Below are 19,071 nucleotides of genomic sequence, written 5' to 3'. Positions count from 1 at the left end.
TATTTATTATATTTTAATAAAATATCAAATTTGTCTACTTAGATATTGATTATGTTTTACTTTTTATTTCACACGTTTATATAATTAATTATTAAAATTCATCTTTGTTATTTAGCATGAGGGAAACAAATTAACATAAAATGAAAGATGGTTTTTTACAAATATTTCTAACTTTGCCATGCTTGTTTAAAATCATGATAACATCATATTATGACTAAAATTAAAATGTTTTGTGCTTCTCATATAAAATAATGAACAAACATGTCCAATAAATAAATTTGACAATAATTTCATCCACATTTTGATATTTTTAACTTATACGAAGAGGATCACCAACTAGGTTCAAGTATAAGGTAAACTAGATATTATTCAAATCATAATTTCTATGAGCGAAAATTTTTGCTCCATGTTTAGATTTTCAGAAATTACAAGAAAGTTGATCATCAAAAAAATTAAATTGGCTCTATTTTCAAATAAGATTTCTATGGGTAGAGTTTAGAACCATGCCTCGTGTAATTTATCACAAAAAGAGCATAAAGTATTGAATGACGAAAGAATTACTAGCTAATTTACAAAAGATATGTTTATTACTCTCTCAATTATATTTATGCAATTGAAGGATGTGGAATAGATTTTTTACAACTTACCATACAACAATCTTAGACTGTTACATAAAGTATAAGTATTATGTTAAAAGATGAAATTAATTATATTAAATATTTAATTAATAAATATAACAAGCATAGTGTATAAGGTCACAATTTTTTATTTAATTTATATTAATTTCTCTTCTACTATGAGATATGTTATTGCATACAAAGAAAGTTACAATATACAATAAAGATTTCAGTTTCTAGATGACAATGGTCTATTTCAAAAAACTAAATCCTTATGCATAACGTTTAATTGATCATAATCTTTAAAGCAACTCGCTCTTGTGATGAACAATTCATCCATCAACATATATTTCTTCAATATTATAATTTTTTTTTATAAATAATCAAGTGTTGGCCCATCATGTTTCTAAGACAACTTCTAATTACCCTAGTGGTATTCGTCCTCTAAATGACAATCCAATTTTTTCCAGTAGTATCTGATGAGCTTGCTCCAACATCATCTTCAGCATTAGAAGAGTTGGCAAAAATCTTAGGTCAGTAATAATAATAATTTATTTATTTATAGTTTTTGAAATAACATATGATCCAGCATTATTGTAGTTTTGATATTAAATCTAATAATAAATAACACCATGTTCTACTAAATGTGGACCGTATAAGAAATATGTTACGTGAAGTGTTATCTTTCAATTATTTTCATGCAAATCTAAAAGCTTGTTTCTTTTACTGATTTTGCTATATTCGACAATAGTTTTTCTTGCTTCGTATGCTTGTTAAAATTTATATCTTATTTCAAAATATTTTACTAATTGAATTAATTTTGATCTTTAGCCATTGCTATCAAATAGGCTATTGCTGGAGATGACATCAAATTATTCGATATAAAACCTTTTATCATTCCTCCTCTACATAATCCTGTTGTCCCTATACATCTATAGTCTCATTGTCTTAATATCATAAACAATAAAGTGTAATGCATTATGCGTTATCATTATTTTACTTCGAGATGAACTAAAAATTATTAAAATACACGTCTCTCAAATATTATAGATAAAACTGAAATGGTTAAATGTGAGCTTGTAGAAAAGATAACCCAAATGAAATTTTAAATATTAACTTTCAAACGTCAAAAGCATTATTATAACAGTCGGTTCTATGTTTTCTTGAAAAAAATATTGGATATAACTATTACCACATAAAATATAGTTATGTCAATATATTATATAATTGTTCCAATATAATGTATTATTTCATAATATTATTTAATTTTATAGTCTACTGGCATAAATTGATAATTTACGATAGCGGGTTTGAGTTCCAATTTCTACTACAAAAGAAGACCAACACACAAAATTCTCACTTCATTATATTATAACATTATTCAAAGCTCTTATATTTTAGGAATACATAGTAGTTAAATTAAAAAATTTTAATTTCAAGTCACTAGTTGATATTGAGTTGAAACATTGCTATAAAAAGAAAGTATAAATACTTTATTAGTTGCCAATAATAAACTAGCATGAACCATTAAAATAAACTCATCCTGAACTTTAAGTGATTATAATCTTAGAGTAGGCAAAACTAACGTTTTGTAAAATATTTATACAATTGTGTCATTTTAGATTTATATACAATTTTCAAACTTTTTCACTAGAATAAGTATCATGTCATAACAGCTTAATAGTGTTATATAAACTATAAGTATCATGTTAAAAGATGATAACATTCTTATAAAATATTTAATTTATGGATATTACAAGCATATTTTATAAATTGAATGATGACACGATTCTTTGTTCAACTTTTATACATTTCACTTCTTCTATTTTATAAATTATTAGATATTACGAAAGTTGATATATACAATGACGATTTCAGTTTATATGAAAAGTGTTAAAATAATATAGCCTTATGCATAAAATTCAATTGACCCTAATCTATATATTACCTCACTCTTGTGATGAATAATTCATCCTTTACACATTACTTCAATAAAGCAAAATTTATTTTTTTATGAATAATGAATTGTTAATCCATAACGTTTCGAAGAAAACATTTTATTGGTCTAACGATCTTCCTTCTATTAACGACAATGTAATTTTTTGCACTAGCATATAAAAAGATTGCTCCAACATTATCTTGAGAATTAGAATAGTTGGCTAAAATCTTATATTAGTAATAATATAGTTTCACTTCCTTAAGATATTTGGAATAATTTACGATTACGCATTATACATGTTTCGATGTTAAAACTTATGATTAATAGCACCAAGTTGACTTCAATGTGGACTAGAAAAAATAGGTTTGTGAAAATTTGTTTAGTTTTTTTAATGCCATCAAGATAGCTTTTTTTTAAACTGATTATGCTATATTATTCAATATTTTACATAATATAATATGATTATTAAAATTTAGATATTTTTTCAAAATATTTTACTCGACCTTGCTATCAAAGAGGCAATTGTTATGGATGAGATAAGATCTATTGATATTACACAATTAATCATACTTCCCCGTTATAATCCAGTACACCTTATATTTCCTTGAGCTAATTTTTTCTAATATCATAAAAAATAAATTTCAATGTATTATGCATTATCATTATGACAATATGTGATGAATGAAAAATGATAAAATAAAAGTCTCTAAGACTATCGATAAAATTGCTATGGTGAGATGTCAACTTGAGAAAAAAATCACCCAAATGAAATTATCAATATCAATTTTCAGCAGTTATAGTTTGTCTATAATCATGACAAGTATTATTATATCAAAGAATGCTCTCTTTCTATTTCTAGAAATAGAAACAACCAAATTTATAAGAAAAGAAGTTTTAACATCACTGTTACCATAAGAAATCAAGTTATATTATTATGTTGCAGAATTTTTCCAACAAGACAGATATTTTTTTCGATATTATTCAATTATATGGTTTATTATTGTAAATATGTAATTATTGTAATAGGGGTTGACTTTCAATTTCCTTTACAAATGCAAACCAATATACATAACACTAACTCTATTAAAGTACAATTATTTTACTAGCTACTAGGTTTTGATAATGAACAATGTAGTCGCTAGTTAAATTAACAAATTATCAGTTCAAGTCACTAGCATTTACCAAGATGAAACATTTCTATAAAACGAAACTCTCAATACAGTATAAGTTACCCATAATAAAATAATCTTAGAGCATTAGAATTTGCTCATCTTGAAATTTAAGTGAATGTAATGTTAATGTTGGCAAACAATTATTTATTATATTTTAATAAAATATCAAATTTGTCTTCTTAGATATTGATTATGTTTGACTTTTTATTTCACACGTTTATATAATTAATTATTAAAATTCATCTTTGTTATTTAGCATGAGGGAAAGAAATTAACATAAAATGAAAGATGGTTTTTTACAAATATTTGTAACTTTGCAATGTTTGTTTAAAATCATGATAACCACATATTATGACTCAAATTAAAATGATTTATGCTTCTGATATAAAATAGTGAACAAACATCTCCAATAAATAAAATTGATAATAATTTCATCTACATTTTGATATTTTTAACTTATACGAATGGGATCATCAACTAGGTTCATGTATAAGTTAAACTAGATATTATTCAAATCATAATTTCTAAGAGTGAGATTTTTGCACTATGTTTAGATTTTCAAAAATTACAAGAAAGCTGATCGTCAAAAAACTTAAATTGGTTCTATTTTCAAATAAGATTTCTATGTGTATAATTTAGAACAATACATCGTGTAATTTATCACAAAAAGAACATAAAGTATTGGATGACTAAAGAATTACTAGCCAATTTACAAAACAGATGCTTATTACTCTCTCAATTATATTTATGCACTTGAAGGATGTGGATTTGATTTTTTTTAACTTACCACACAAAAATCTTATATTGTTTCATAAAGTATAAGTATTATGTTAAAAGATGACATTATTTTTAAAAAATATTTAATTAATAAATATAACAAGCATAGTGTATAAGGTCATAATTTTTTATTTAATTTATATTAATTTCCCTTCTACCGTGAGATAAGTTATTGCATACAAAGAAAGTTACAATATACAATAAAGATTTCAGTTTCTAGACGACAATGGTCAGTTTCAAAAAACTAAATCCTTATGCATAACGTTTAATTGATCATAATCTTTAAAGCAACTCACTCTTGTGATGAACAATTCATCCATCAACATATATTTCTTCAATATTATAAATTTTTTCATAAATAATCAAGTGTTGGCCCATCATGTTTCTAAGACAACTTCTCATTACCCTGATGGTCTTCGTCCTCTTAATGACAATGCAATTTTTTCCAGTAGCATCTGATGAGCTTGCTCCAACATCATCTTCAGCATTAGAAGAGTTGGCAAAAATCTTAGGTCAGTAATAATAATTATTTATTTGTTTATAGTTTTTGAAATAACATATGATCCAGCATTATTGTAGTTTTGATATTAAATCTAATAATAAATAACACCATGTTCTACTAAATGTGGACCGTATAGGAAATATGTTACGTGAAGTGTTATCTTCAATTATTTTCATGCAAATCTAAAAGCTTGTTTCTTTTACTAATTTTGCTATATTCGACAATAGTTTTTCTTGCTTTGTATGCTTGTTAAAATTTATATCTTATTTCAAAATATTTTACTAATTGAATTAATTTTGTTCTTTAGCCATTGCTATCAAAGAGGCTATTGCTGGAGATGACATCAAATCATTCGATAAAAAACCTTTTATCATTCCTCCTCTACATAATCCTGTTGTCCCTATACATCTATAGTCTCATTGTCTTAATATCATAAACAATAAAGTGTTATGCATTATGCGTTATCATTATTTTACTTCGAGATGAACTAAAAATTATTAAAATACAGGTCTCTCAAATATTATCGATAAAACTGAAATGGTTAAATGTGAGCTTGTCGAAAAGATAACCCAAATGAAATTTTAAATATTAACTTTCAAACGTCAAAAGCATTATTATAACAGTCGGTTCTATGTTTTCTTGAAAAGAATATTGGATATAACTATTACCACATAAAATATAGTTATGTCAATATATTATATAATTGTTCCAATATAATGTATTGTTTCATAATATTATTTAATTTTATAGTCTACTAGCATAAATTGATAATTTGCGTTAGCGGGTTAGAGTTCCAATTTCTACTACAAAAGTAGACCAACACACAAAATCCTCACTCCATTATATTATAACATTATTCAAAGCTCTTATATTTTAGGAATACATAGTAGTTAAATTAAAAAATTTTAATTTCAAGTCACTAGTTGATAATGAGTTGAAACATTGCTATAAAAAGAAAGTATAAATACCTTATTAGTTGCCAATAATAAACTAGCATGAACCATTAAAATAAACTCATCCTGAACTTTAAGTGATTATAATCTTAGAGTAGGCAAAACTAACGTTTTGTAAAATATTTATACAATTGTGTCATTTTAGATTTATATACAATTTTCTCACTTCTTCACTAGAATAAGTATCATGTCATAACAGCTTAATAGTGTTATATAAACTATAAGTATCATGTTAAAAGATGATAACATTCTTATAAAATATTTAATTTATGGATATTACAAGCATATTTTATAAATTGAATGATGACACGATTCTTTGTTCAACTTTTATACATTTCACTTCTTCTATTTTATAAATTATTAGATATTACGAAAGTTGATATATACAATGACGATTTCAGTTTATATGAAAAGTGTTAAAATAATATAGCCTTATGCATAAAATTCAATTGACCCTAATCTTTATATTACCTCACTCTTGTGATGAATAATTCATCCATTTACACATTACTTCAATAAAGCAAAATTTATTTTTTTATGAATAATGAATTGTTAATCCATAACGTTTCGAAGAAAACATTTTATTGGCCTAACGATCTTCCTTCTATTAACGACAATGCAATTTTTTGCACTAGCATATAAAAAGATTGCTCCAACATCATCTTGAGAATTAGAATAGTTGGCTAAAATCTTATATTAGTAATAATATAGTTTCACTTGCTTGAGATATTTGGAATAATTTACGATTACGCATTATACATGTTTCGATGTTAAAACTTATGATTAATAGCACCAAGTTGACTTCAATGTGGACTAGAAAAATAAGTGGTTTGTGAAAATTTGTTTAGTTTTTTTAATGCCATCAAGATAGCTTTTTTTTAAACTGATTATGCTATATTATTCAATATTTTACATAATATAATATGATTATTAAAATTTAGATATTTTTTCAAAATATTTTACTCGACATTGCTATCAAAGAGCAATTGTTATGGATGAGATAAGATCTATTAATATTACATAATTAATCATACCTCCCCGTTATAATCCAGTACACCTTATATTTCCTTGAGCTAATTTTTTCTAATATCATAAAAAATAAATTTCAATCTATTATGCATTATCATTATGACAATATGTGATGAATGAAAAATGATAAAATAAAAGTCTCTAAGACTATCGATAAAATTGCTATGGTGAGATGTCAACTTGAGAAAAAAATCACCCAAATGAAATTATCAATATCAATTTTGAGCTGTTATAGTTTGTCTATAATCATGACAAATATTATTATATCAAAGAATGCTCTCTTTCTATTTCTAGAAATAGAAACAACCAAATTTATAAGAAAAGAAGTTTTAACATCACTGTTACCACAAGAAATCAAGTTATATTATTATGTTGTAGAATTTTTCCAACAAGATAGATATTTTTTTCGATATTATTCAATTATATAGTTTATTATTGTAAATATGTAATTATTGTAATAGGGGTTGACTTTCAATTTCCTTTATAAATGCAAACCAATATACATAACACTAACTCTATTAAAGTACAATTATTTTACTAGCTACTAGGTTTTGATAATGAACAATGTAGTCGCTAGTTAAATTAACAAATTATCAATTCAAGTCACTAGCATTTACTAAGATGAAACATTTCTATAAAAAGAAACTCTCAATACAGTATAAGTTACCCATAATAAAATAATCTTAGAGCATTAGAATTTGCTCATCTTGAAATTTAAGTGATTGTAATGTTAATGTTGGCAAACAATTATTTATTATATTTTAATAAAATATCAAATTTGTCTTCTTGGATATTGATTATGTTTGACTTTTTATTTCACACGTTTATATAATTAATTATTAAAATTCATCTTTGTTATTTAGCATGAGGGAAAGATATTAACATAAAATGAAAGATGGTTTTTTACAAATATTTGTAACTTTGCCATGTTTGTTTAAAATCATGATAACCACATATTATGACTCAAATTAAAATGATTTATGCTTCTGATATAAAATAGTGAACAAACATCTCCAATAAATAAAATTGATAATAATTTCATCTACATTTTGATATTTTTAACTTATACGAATGGGATCATCAACTAGGTTCATGTATAAGTTAAACTAGATATTATTCAAATCATAATTTCTAAGAGTGAGATTTTTGTACTATGTTTAGATTTTCAAAAATTACAAGAAAGCTGATCGTCAAAAAACTTAAATTGGTTCTATTTTCAAATAAGATTTCTATGTGTATAATTTACAACAATACATCGTGTAATTTATAACAAAAAGAACATAAAGTATTGGATGACTAAAGGATTACTAGCCAATTTACAAAACAGATGTTTATTACTCTCTCAATTATATTTATGCACTTGAAGGATATGGATTTGATTTTTTTTAACTTACCACACAAAAATCTTATATTGTTTCATAAAGTATAAGTATTATGTTAAAAGATGACATTATTTTTAAAAAATATTTAATTAATAAATATAACAAGCATAGTGTATAAGGTCATAATTTTTTATTTAATTTATATTAATTTTCCTTCTACCGTGAGATAAGTTATTGCATACAAAGAAAGTTACAATATACAATAAAGATTTCAGTTTCTAGACGACAATGGTCAGTTTCAAAAAACTAAATCCTTATGCATAACGTTTAATTGATCATAATCTTTAAAGCAACTCACTCTTGTGATAAACAATTCATCCATCAACATATATTTCTCCAATATTATAAATTTTTTTCATAAATAATCAAGTGTTGGCCCATCATGTTTCTAAGACAACTTCTCATTACCCTGATGGTCTTCGTCCTCTTAATGACAATGCAATTTTTTCCAGTAGCATCTAATGAGCTTGCTCCAACATCAACTTCAGCATTAGAAGAGTTGGCAAAAATCTTAGGTCAGTAATAATAATTATTTGTTTGTTTATAGTTTTTGAAATAACATATGATCCAGCATTATTGTAGTTTTGATATTAAATCTAATAATAAATAACACCATGTTCTACTAAATGTGGACAGTATAGGAAATATGTTACGTGAAGTGTTATCTTTAATTATTTTCATGCAAATCTAAAAGCTTGTTTCTTTTACTAATTTTGCTATATTCGACAATAGTTTTTCTTGCTTCGTATGCTTGTTAAAATTTATATCTTATTTCAAAATATTTTACTAATTGAATTAATTTTATTCTTTAGACATTGCTATCAAAGAGGCTATTGCTGGAGATGACATCAAATCATTCGATATAAAACCTTTTATCATTCCTCCTCTACATAATCCTGTTGTCCCAATACATCTATAGTCTCATTGTCTTAATATCATAAACAATAAAGTGTAATGCATTATGCGTTATCATTATTTTACTTCGAGATAAACTAAAAATTATTAAAATACACGTCTCTCAAATATTATCGATAAAACTGAAATGGTTAAATGTGAGCTTGTAGAAAAGATAACCCAAATGAAATTTTAAATATTAACTTTCAAACGTCAAAAGCATTATTATAACAGTCGGTTCTATGTTTTCTTGAAAAGAATATTGGATATAACTATTACCACATAAAATATAGTTATGTCAATATATTATATAATTGTTCCAATATAATGTATTGTTTCATAAAATTATTTAATTTTATAGTCTACTGGCATAAATTGATAATTTGCGATAGCGGGTTAGAGTTCCAATTTCTACTACAAAAGTAGACCAACACACAAAATCCTCACTCCATTATATTATAACATTATTCAAAGCTCTCATATTTTAGGAATACTTAGTAGTTAAATTAAAAAATTTTAATTTCAAGTCACTAGTTGATAATGAGTTGAAACATTGCTATAAAAAGAAAGTATAAATACCTTATTAGTTGCCAATAATAAACTAGCATGAACCATTAAAATAAACTCATCCTGAACTTTAAGTGATTATAATCTTAGAGTAGGCAAAACTAACGTTTTGTAAAATATTTATACAATTGTGTCATTTTAGATTTATATACAATTTTCTCACTTCTTCACTAGAATAAGTATCATGTCATAACAGCTTAATAGTGTTATATAAACTATAAGTATCATGTTAAAAGATGATAACATTCTTATAAAATATTTAATTTATGGATATTACAAGCATATTTTATAAATTGAATGATGACACGATTCTTTGTTCAACTTTTATACATTTCACTTCTTCTATTTTATAAATTATTAGATATTACGAAAGTTGATATATAAGATGACGATTTCAGTTTATATGAAAAGTGTTAAAATAATATAGTCTTATGCATAAAATTCAATTGACCCTAATCTTTATATTACCTCACTCTTGTGATGAATAATTCATCCATTTACACATTACTTCAATAAAGCAAAATTTATTTTTTTATGAATAATGAATTGTTAATCCATAACGTTTCGAAGAAAACATTTTATTGGCCTAACGATCTTCCTTCTATTAACGACAATGTAATTTTTTGCACTAGCATATAAAAAGATTGCTCCAACATCATCTTGAGAATTAGAATAGTTGGCTAAAATCTTATATTAGTAATAATATAGTTTCACTTGCTTGAGATATTTGGAATAATTTACGATTACGCATTATACATGTTTCGATGTTAAAACTTATGATTAATAGCACCAAGTTGACTTCAATTGGACTAGAAAAATAAGTGGTTTGTGAAAATTTGTTTAGTTTTTTTAATGCCATCAAGATAGCTTTTTTTTAAACTGATTATGCTATATTATTCAATATTTTACATAATATAATATGATTATTAAAATTTAGATATTTCTTCAAAATATTTTACTCGACATTGCTATCAAAGAGGCAATTGTTATGGATGAGATAAGATCTATTGATATTACACAATTAATCATACCTCCCCGTTATAATCCAGTACACCTTATATTTCCTTGAGCTAATTTTTTCTAATATCATAAAAAATAAATTTCAATGTATTATGCATTATCATTATAACAATATGTGATGAATGAAAAATGATAAAATAAAAGTCTCTAAGACTATCGATAAAATTGCTATGGTGAGATGTCAACTTGAGAAAAAAATCACCCAAATGAAATTATCAATATCAATTTTGAGCAGTTATAGTTTGTCTATAATCATGACAAGTATTATTATATCAAAGAATGCTCTCTTTCTATTTCTAGAAATAGAAACAACCAAATTTATAAGAAAAGAAGTTTTAACATCACTGTTACCACAAGAAATCAAGTTATATTATTATGTTGTAGAATTTTTCCAACAAGATTGATATTTTTTTCGATATTATTCAATTATATAATTTATTATTGTAAATATGTAATTATTGTAATAGGGGTTGACTTTCAATTTCCTTTACAAATGCAAACCAATATACATAACACTAACTCTATTAAAGTACAATTATTTTACTAGCTACTAGGTTTTGATAATGAACAATGTAATCGCTAGTTAAATTAACAAACTATCAGTTCAAGTCACTAGCATTTACCAAGATGAAACATTTCTATAAAAAGAAACTCTCAATACAGTATAAGTTACCCATAATAAAATAATCTTAGAGCATTAGAATTTGCTCATCTTGAAATTTAAGTGAATGTAATGTTAATGTTGGCAAATAATTATTTATTATATTTTAATAAAATATCAAATTTGTCTTCTTAGATATTGATTATGTTTAATTTTTTATTTCACACGTTTATATAATTAATTATTAAAATTCATCTTTGTTATTTAGCATGAGGGAAAGAAATTAACATAAAATGAAAGATGGTTTTTTACAAATATTTGTAACTTTGCCATGTTTGTTTAAAATCATGATAACCACATATTATGACTCAAATTAAAATGATTTGTGCTTCTGATATAAAATAGTGAACAAACATCTCCAATAAATAAAATTGATAATAATTTCATCTACATTTTGATATTTTTAACTTATACGAATAGGATCATCAACTAGGTTCATGTATAAGTTAAACTAGATATTATTCAAATCATAATTTCTAAGAGTGAGATTTTTGCAATATGTTTAGATTTTCAGAAATTACAAGAAAGCTGATCGTCAAAACACTTAAATTGGTTCTATTTTCAAATAAGATTTCTATGTGTATAATTTAGAACAATACATCGTGTAATTTATCACAAAAAGAACATAAAGTATTGGATGACTAAAGGATTACTAGCCAATTTACAAAACAGATGCTTATTACTCTCTCAATTATATTTATGCACTTGAAGGATGTGGATTTGATTTTTTTTAACTTACAACACAAAAATCTTATATTGTTACATAAAGTATAAGTATTATGTTAAAAGATGACATTATTTTTAAAAAATATTTAATTAATAAATATAACAAGCATAGTGTATAAGGTCATAATTTTTTATTTAATTTATATTAATTTCCCTTCTACCGTGAGATAAGTTATTGCATACAAAGAAAGTTACAATATACAATAAAGATTTCAGTTTCTAGACGACAATGGTTAGTTTCAAAAAACTAAATCCTTAAGCATAACGTTTAATTGATCATAATCTTTAAAACAACTCACTCTTGTGATGAACAATTCATCCATCAACATATATTTCTTCAATATTATAAATTTTTTTCATAAATAATCAAGTGTTGGCCCATCATGTTTCTAAGACAACTTCTCATTACCCTGATGGTCTTCGTCCTCTTAATGACAATGCAATTTTTTCAAGTAGCATCTGATGAGCTTGCTCCAACATCATCTTCAGCATTAGAAGAGTTGGCAAAAATCTTAGGTTAGTAATAATTAATATTTATTTGTTTATAGTTTTTGAAATAACATATGATCCAGCATTATTGTAGTTTTGATATTAAATCTAATAATAAATAACACCATGTTCTACTAAATGTGGACCGTATAGGAAATATGTTACGTGACGTGTTATCTTCAATTATTTTCATGCAAATCTAAAAGCTTGTTTCTTTTACTAATTTTGCTATATTCGACAATAGTTTTTCTTGCTTCGTATGCTTGTTAAAATTTATATCTTATTTCAAAATATTTTACTAATTGAATTAATTTTTTCTTTAGCCATTGCTATCAAAGAGGCTATTGCTGGAGATGACATCAAATCATTCGATATAAAACCTTTTATCATTCCTCCTCTACATAATCCTGTTGTCCCTATACATCTATAGTCTCATTGTCTTAATATTATAAACAATAAAGTGTTATGCATTATGCGTTATCATTATTTTACTTCGAGATTAACTAAAAATTATTAAAATACAGGTCTCTCAAATATTATCGATAAAACTGAAATGGTTAAATGTGAGCTTGTCGAAAAGATAACCCAAATGAAATTTTAAATATTAACTTTCAAACGTCAAAAGAATTATTATAATAGTCGGTTCTATGTTTTCTTGAAAAGAATATTGGATATAACTATTACCACATAAAATATAGTTATGTCAATATATTATATAATTGTTCCAATATAATGTATTATTTCATAATATTATTTAATTTTATAGTCTACTAGCATAAATTGATAATTTGCGATAGCGGGTTAGAGTTCCAATTTCTACTACAAAAGTAGACCAACACACAAAATCCTCACTCCATTATATTATAACATTATTCAAAGCTCTTATATTTTAGGAATACATAGTAGTTAAATTAAAAAATTTTAATTTCAAGTCACTAGTTGATAATGAGTTGAAACATTGCTATAAAAAGAAAGTATAAATACCTTATTAGTTGCCAATAATAAACTAGCATGAACCATTAAAATAAACTCATCCTGAACTTTAAGTGATTATAATCTTAGAGTAGGCAAAACTAACGTTTTGTAAAATATTTATACAATTGTGTCATTTTAGATTTATATATAATTTTCTCACTTCTTCACTAGAATAAGTATCATGTCATAACAGCTTAATAGTGTTATATAAACTATAAGTATCATGTTAAAAGATGATAACATTCTTATAAAATATTTAATTTATGGATATTACAAGCATATTTAATAAATTGAATGACGACACGATTCTTTGTTCAACTTTTATATATTTCACTTTTCTATTTTATAAATTATTAGATACTACGAAAGTTGATATATACAATGACGATTTCAGTTTATATGAAAAGTGTTAAAATAATATAGCCTTATGCATAAAATTCAATTGACCCTAATCTTTATATTACCTCACTCTTGTGATGAATAATTCATCCATTTACACATTACTTCAATAAAGCAAAATTTATTTTTTTATGAATAATAAATTGTTAATCCATAACGTTTCGAACAAAACATTTTATTGGCCTAACGATCTTCCTTCTATAAACGACAATGTAATTTTTTGCACTAGCATATAAAAGATTGCTCCAACTTCATCTTGAGAATTAGAATAGTTGGCTAAAATCTTATATTAGTAATAATATAGTTTCACTTGCTTAAGATATTTGGAATAATTTACGATTATGCATTATACATGTTTCGATGTTAAAACTTATGATTAATAGCACCAAGTAGACTTCAATGTGGACTAGAAAAATAAGTGGTTTGTGAAAATTTGTTTAGTTTTTTTAATGCCATCAAGATAGCTTTTTTTTAAACTGATTATGCTATATTATTCAATATTTTACATAATATAATATGATTATTAAAATTTAGATATTTTTTCAAAATATTTTACTAGACATTGCTATCAAAGAGGCAATTATTATGGATGAGATAAGATCTATTGATATTACACAATTAATCATACCTCCCCGTTATAATCCAGTATACCTTATATTTCCTTGAGCTATTTTTTTCTAATATCATAAAAAATAAATTTCAATCTATTATGCATTATCATTATGACAATATGTGATGAATGAAAAATGATAAAATAAAAGTCTCTAAGACTATCGATAAAATTGCTATGGTGAGATGTCAACTTGAGAAAAAAATCACCCAAATGAAATTATCAATATCAATTTTGAGCAGTTATAGTTTGTCTATAATCATGACAAGTATTATTATATCAAAGAATACTCTCTTTCTATTTCTAGAAATAGAAACAACCAAATTTATAAGAAAAGAAGTTTTAACATCACTGTTATCACAAGAAATCAAGTTATATTATTATGTTGCAGAATTTTTCCAACAAAATAGATATTTTTTTCGATATTATTCAATTATATAGTTTATTATTGTAAATATGTAATTATTGTAATAGGGGTTGACTTTCAATTTCCTTTACAAATGCAAACCAATATACATAACACTAACTCTATTAAAGTACAATTATTTTACTAGCTACTAGGTTTTGATAATGAACAGTCGCTAGTTAAATTAATAAATTATCAGTTCAAGTCACTAGCATTTACCAAGATGAAACATTTCTATAAAAAGAAACTCTCAATACAGTATAAGTTATCCATAATAAAATAATCTTAGAGCATTAAAATTTGCTCATCTTGGAATTTAAGTGAATGTAATGTTAATGTTGGCAAACAATTATTTATTATATTTTAATAAAATATCAAATTTGTCTTTTTAGATATTGATTATGTTTGACTTTTTATTTCACACGTTTATATAATTAATTATTAAAATTCATCTTTGTTATTTAGCATGAGGGAAAGAAATTAACATAAAATGAAAGATGGTTTTTTACAAATATTTGTAACTTTGCCATGTTTGTTTAAAATCATGATAACCACATATTATGACTCAAATTAAAATGATTTGTGCTTCTGATATAAAATAGTGAACAAACATCTCCAATAAATAAAATTGATAATAATTTCATCTACATTTTGATATTTTTAACTTATACGAATGGGATCATCAACTAGGTTCATGTATAAGTTAAACTAGATATTATTCAAATCATAATTTCTAAGAGTGAGATTTTTGCACTATGTTTAGATTTTCAGAAATTACAAGAAAGCTGATCGTCAAAAAACTTAAATTGGTTCTATTTTCAAATAAGATTTCTATGTGTATAATTTAGAACAATAAATCCTGTAATTTATCATAAAAAGAACATAAAGTATTGGATGACTAAAGGATTACTAGCCAATTTACAAAACAGATGCTTATTACTCTCTCAATTATATTTATGCACTTGAAGGATGTGGATTTGATTTTTTTTAACTTACCACACAAAAATCTTATATTGTTACATAAAGTATAAGTATTATGTTAAAAGATGACATTATTTTTAAAAAATATTTAATTAATAAATATAACAAGCATAGTGTATAAGGTCATAATTTTTTATTTAATTTATATTAATTTCCTTTCTACCGTGAGATAAGTTATTGCATACAAAGAAAGTTACAATATACAATAAAGATTTCAGTTTCTAGACGACAATGGTCAGTTTCAAAAAACTAAATCCTTATGCATAACATTTAATTGATCATAATCTTTAAAGCAACTCACTCTTGTGATGAACAATTCATCCATCAACATATATTTCTTCAATATTATAAATTTTTTTCATAAATAATCAAGTGTTGGCCCATCATGTTTCTAAGATAACTTCTCATTATCCTGATGGTCTTCGTCCTCTTAATGACAATGCAATTTTTTCCAGTAGCATCTGATGAGCTTGCTCCAACATCATCTTCAGCATTAGAAGAGTTGGCAAAAATCTTAGTTTAGTAATAATTATTATTTATTTGTTTATAGTTTTTGAAATAACATATGATCCAGCATTATTGTAGTTTTGATATTAAATCTAATAATAAATAACACCATGTTCTACTAAATGTGGACCGTTTAGGAAATATGTTACGTGAAGTGTTATCTTCAATTATTTTCATGCAAATCTAAAAGCTTGTTTCTTTTACTAATTTTGCTATATTCGATAATAGTTTTTCTTGCTTCGTATGCTTGTTAAAATTTATATCTTATTTCAAAATATTTTACAAATTGAATTAATTTTATTCTTTAGCCATTGCTATCAAAAAGGCTATTGCTGGAGATGACATCAAATCATTCCATATAAAACCTTTTATCATTCCTCCTCTACATAATCCTGTTGTCCCTATACATCTATAGTCACATTGTCTTAATATCATAAACAATAAAGTGTAATGCATTATGCGTTATCATTATTTTACTTTAAGATGAACTAAAAATTATTAAAATACACGTCTCTCAAATATTATCGATAAAACTGAAATGATTAAATGTGAGCTTGTAGAAAAGATAACCCAAATGAAATTTTAAATATTAACTTTCAAACGTCAAAAGCATTATTATAACAGTCGGTTCTATGTTTTCTTGAAAAGAATATTGGATATAACTATTACCACATAAAATATAGTTATGTCAATGTATTATATCATTGTTCCAATATAATGTATTGTTTCATAATATTATTTAATTTTATAGTCTACTGGCATAAATTGATAATTTGTGATAGCGGGTTAGAGTTCCAATTTCCACTACAAAAGTAGACCAACATACAAAATCCTCACTCCATTATATTATAACATTATTCAAAGCTCTTATATTTTAGTAATGAATATCTTACATAGTAGTTAAATTAAAAAATTTTAATTTCAAGTCACTAGTTGGTAATGAGTTGAAACATTGCTATAAAAAGAAAGTATAAATACCTTATTAGTAGCCAATAATAAACTAGCATGAACCATTAAAATAAACTCATCCTGAACTTTAAGTTATTATAATCTTAGAGTAGGCAAAACAAAAGTTTTGTAAAATATTTATACAATTGTGTCATTTTAGATTTATATACAATTTTCTCACTTCTTCACTAGAATAAGTATCATGTCATAACAGCTTAATAGTGTTATATAAACTATAAGTATCATGTTAAAAGATGATAACATTCTTATAAAATATTTAATTTATGGATATTACAAGCATATTTTATAAATTGAACGATGACACGATTCTTTGTTCAACTTTTATACATTTCACTTCTTCTATTTTATAAATTATTAGATACTACGAAAGTTGATATATACAATGACGATTTCAGTTTATATGAAAAGTGTTAAAATAATATAGCCTTATGCATAAAATTCAATTGACCCTAATCTTTATATTACCTCACTCTTGTGATGAATAATTCATCCATTTACACATTACTTCAATAAAGCAAAATTTATTTTTTTATGAATAATGAATTATTAATCCATAAGGTTTCGAAGAAAACTTTTTATTGGCCTAACGATCTTCCTTCTATTAACGACAATGTAATTTTTTGCACTAGCATATAAAAAGATTGCTCCAACATCATCTTGAGAATTAGAATAGTTGGCTAAAATCTTATATTAGTAATAATATAGTTTCACTTGCTTAAGATATTTGGAATAATTTATGATTACGCATTATACATGTTTCGATGTGAAAACTTATGATTAATAGCACCAAGTTGACTTCAATGTGGACTAGAAAAATAAGTGGTTTGTGAAAATTTGTTTAGTTTTTTTAATGCCATCAAGATAGCTTTTTTTTAAACGGATTATGCTATTTTATTCAATATTTTACAAAATATAATATGATTATTAAAATTTAGATATTTTTCAAAATATTTTGCTAGACATTGCTATCAAAGAGGCAATTGGTTTGGATGAGATAAGATCTATTGATATTACACAATTAATCATACCTCCCCGTTATAATCCAGTACACCTTATATTTCCTTGAGCTAATTTTTTCTAATATCATAAAAAATAAATTTCAATGTATTATGCATTATCATTATGATAATATGTGATGAATGAAAAATGATAAAATAAAAGTCTCTAGGACTATCGATAAAATTGCTATGGTGAGATGTCAACTTGAGAAAAAAATCACCCAAATGAAATTATCAATATCAATTTTGAGCAGTTATAGTTTGTCTATAATCATGACAAGTATTATTATATCAAAGAATGCTCTCTTTCTATTTCTAGAAATAGAAACAACCAAATTTATAAGAAAAGAAGTTTTAACATCACTGTTACCACAAGAAATCAAGTTATATTATTATGTTGCAGAATTTTTCCAACAAGATAGATATTTTTTTCGATATTATTCAATTATATAGTTTATTATTGTAAATATGTAATTATTGTAATAGGGGTTGACTTTC

The sequence above is a fragment of the Musa acuminata genome, chromosome BXJ3-1 (assembly GCF_036884655.1).
Source record: "Musa acuminata AAA Group cultivar baxijiao chromosome BXJ3-1, Cavendish_Baxijiao_AAA, whole genome shotgun sequence".
NCBI lineage: Eukaryota > Viridiplantae > Streptophyta > Magnoliopsida > Zingiberales > Musaceae > Musa > Musa acuminata.
The sequence above is the reverse complement of the archived record's forward strand: the minus strand, read 5'-3'. Positions refer to the sequence as shown.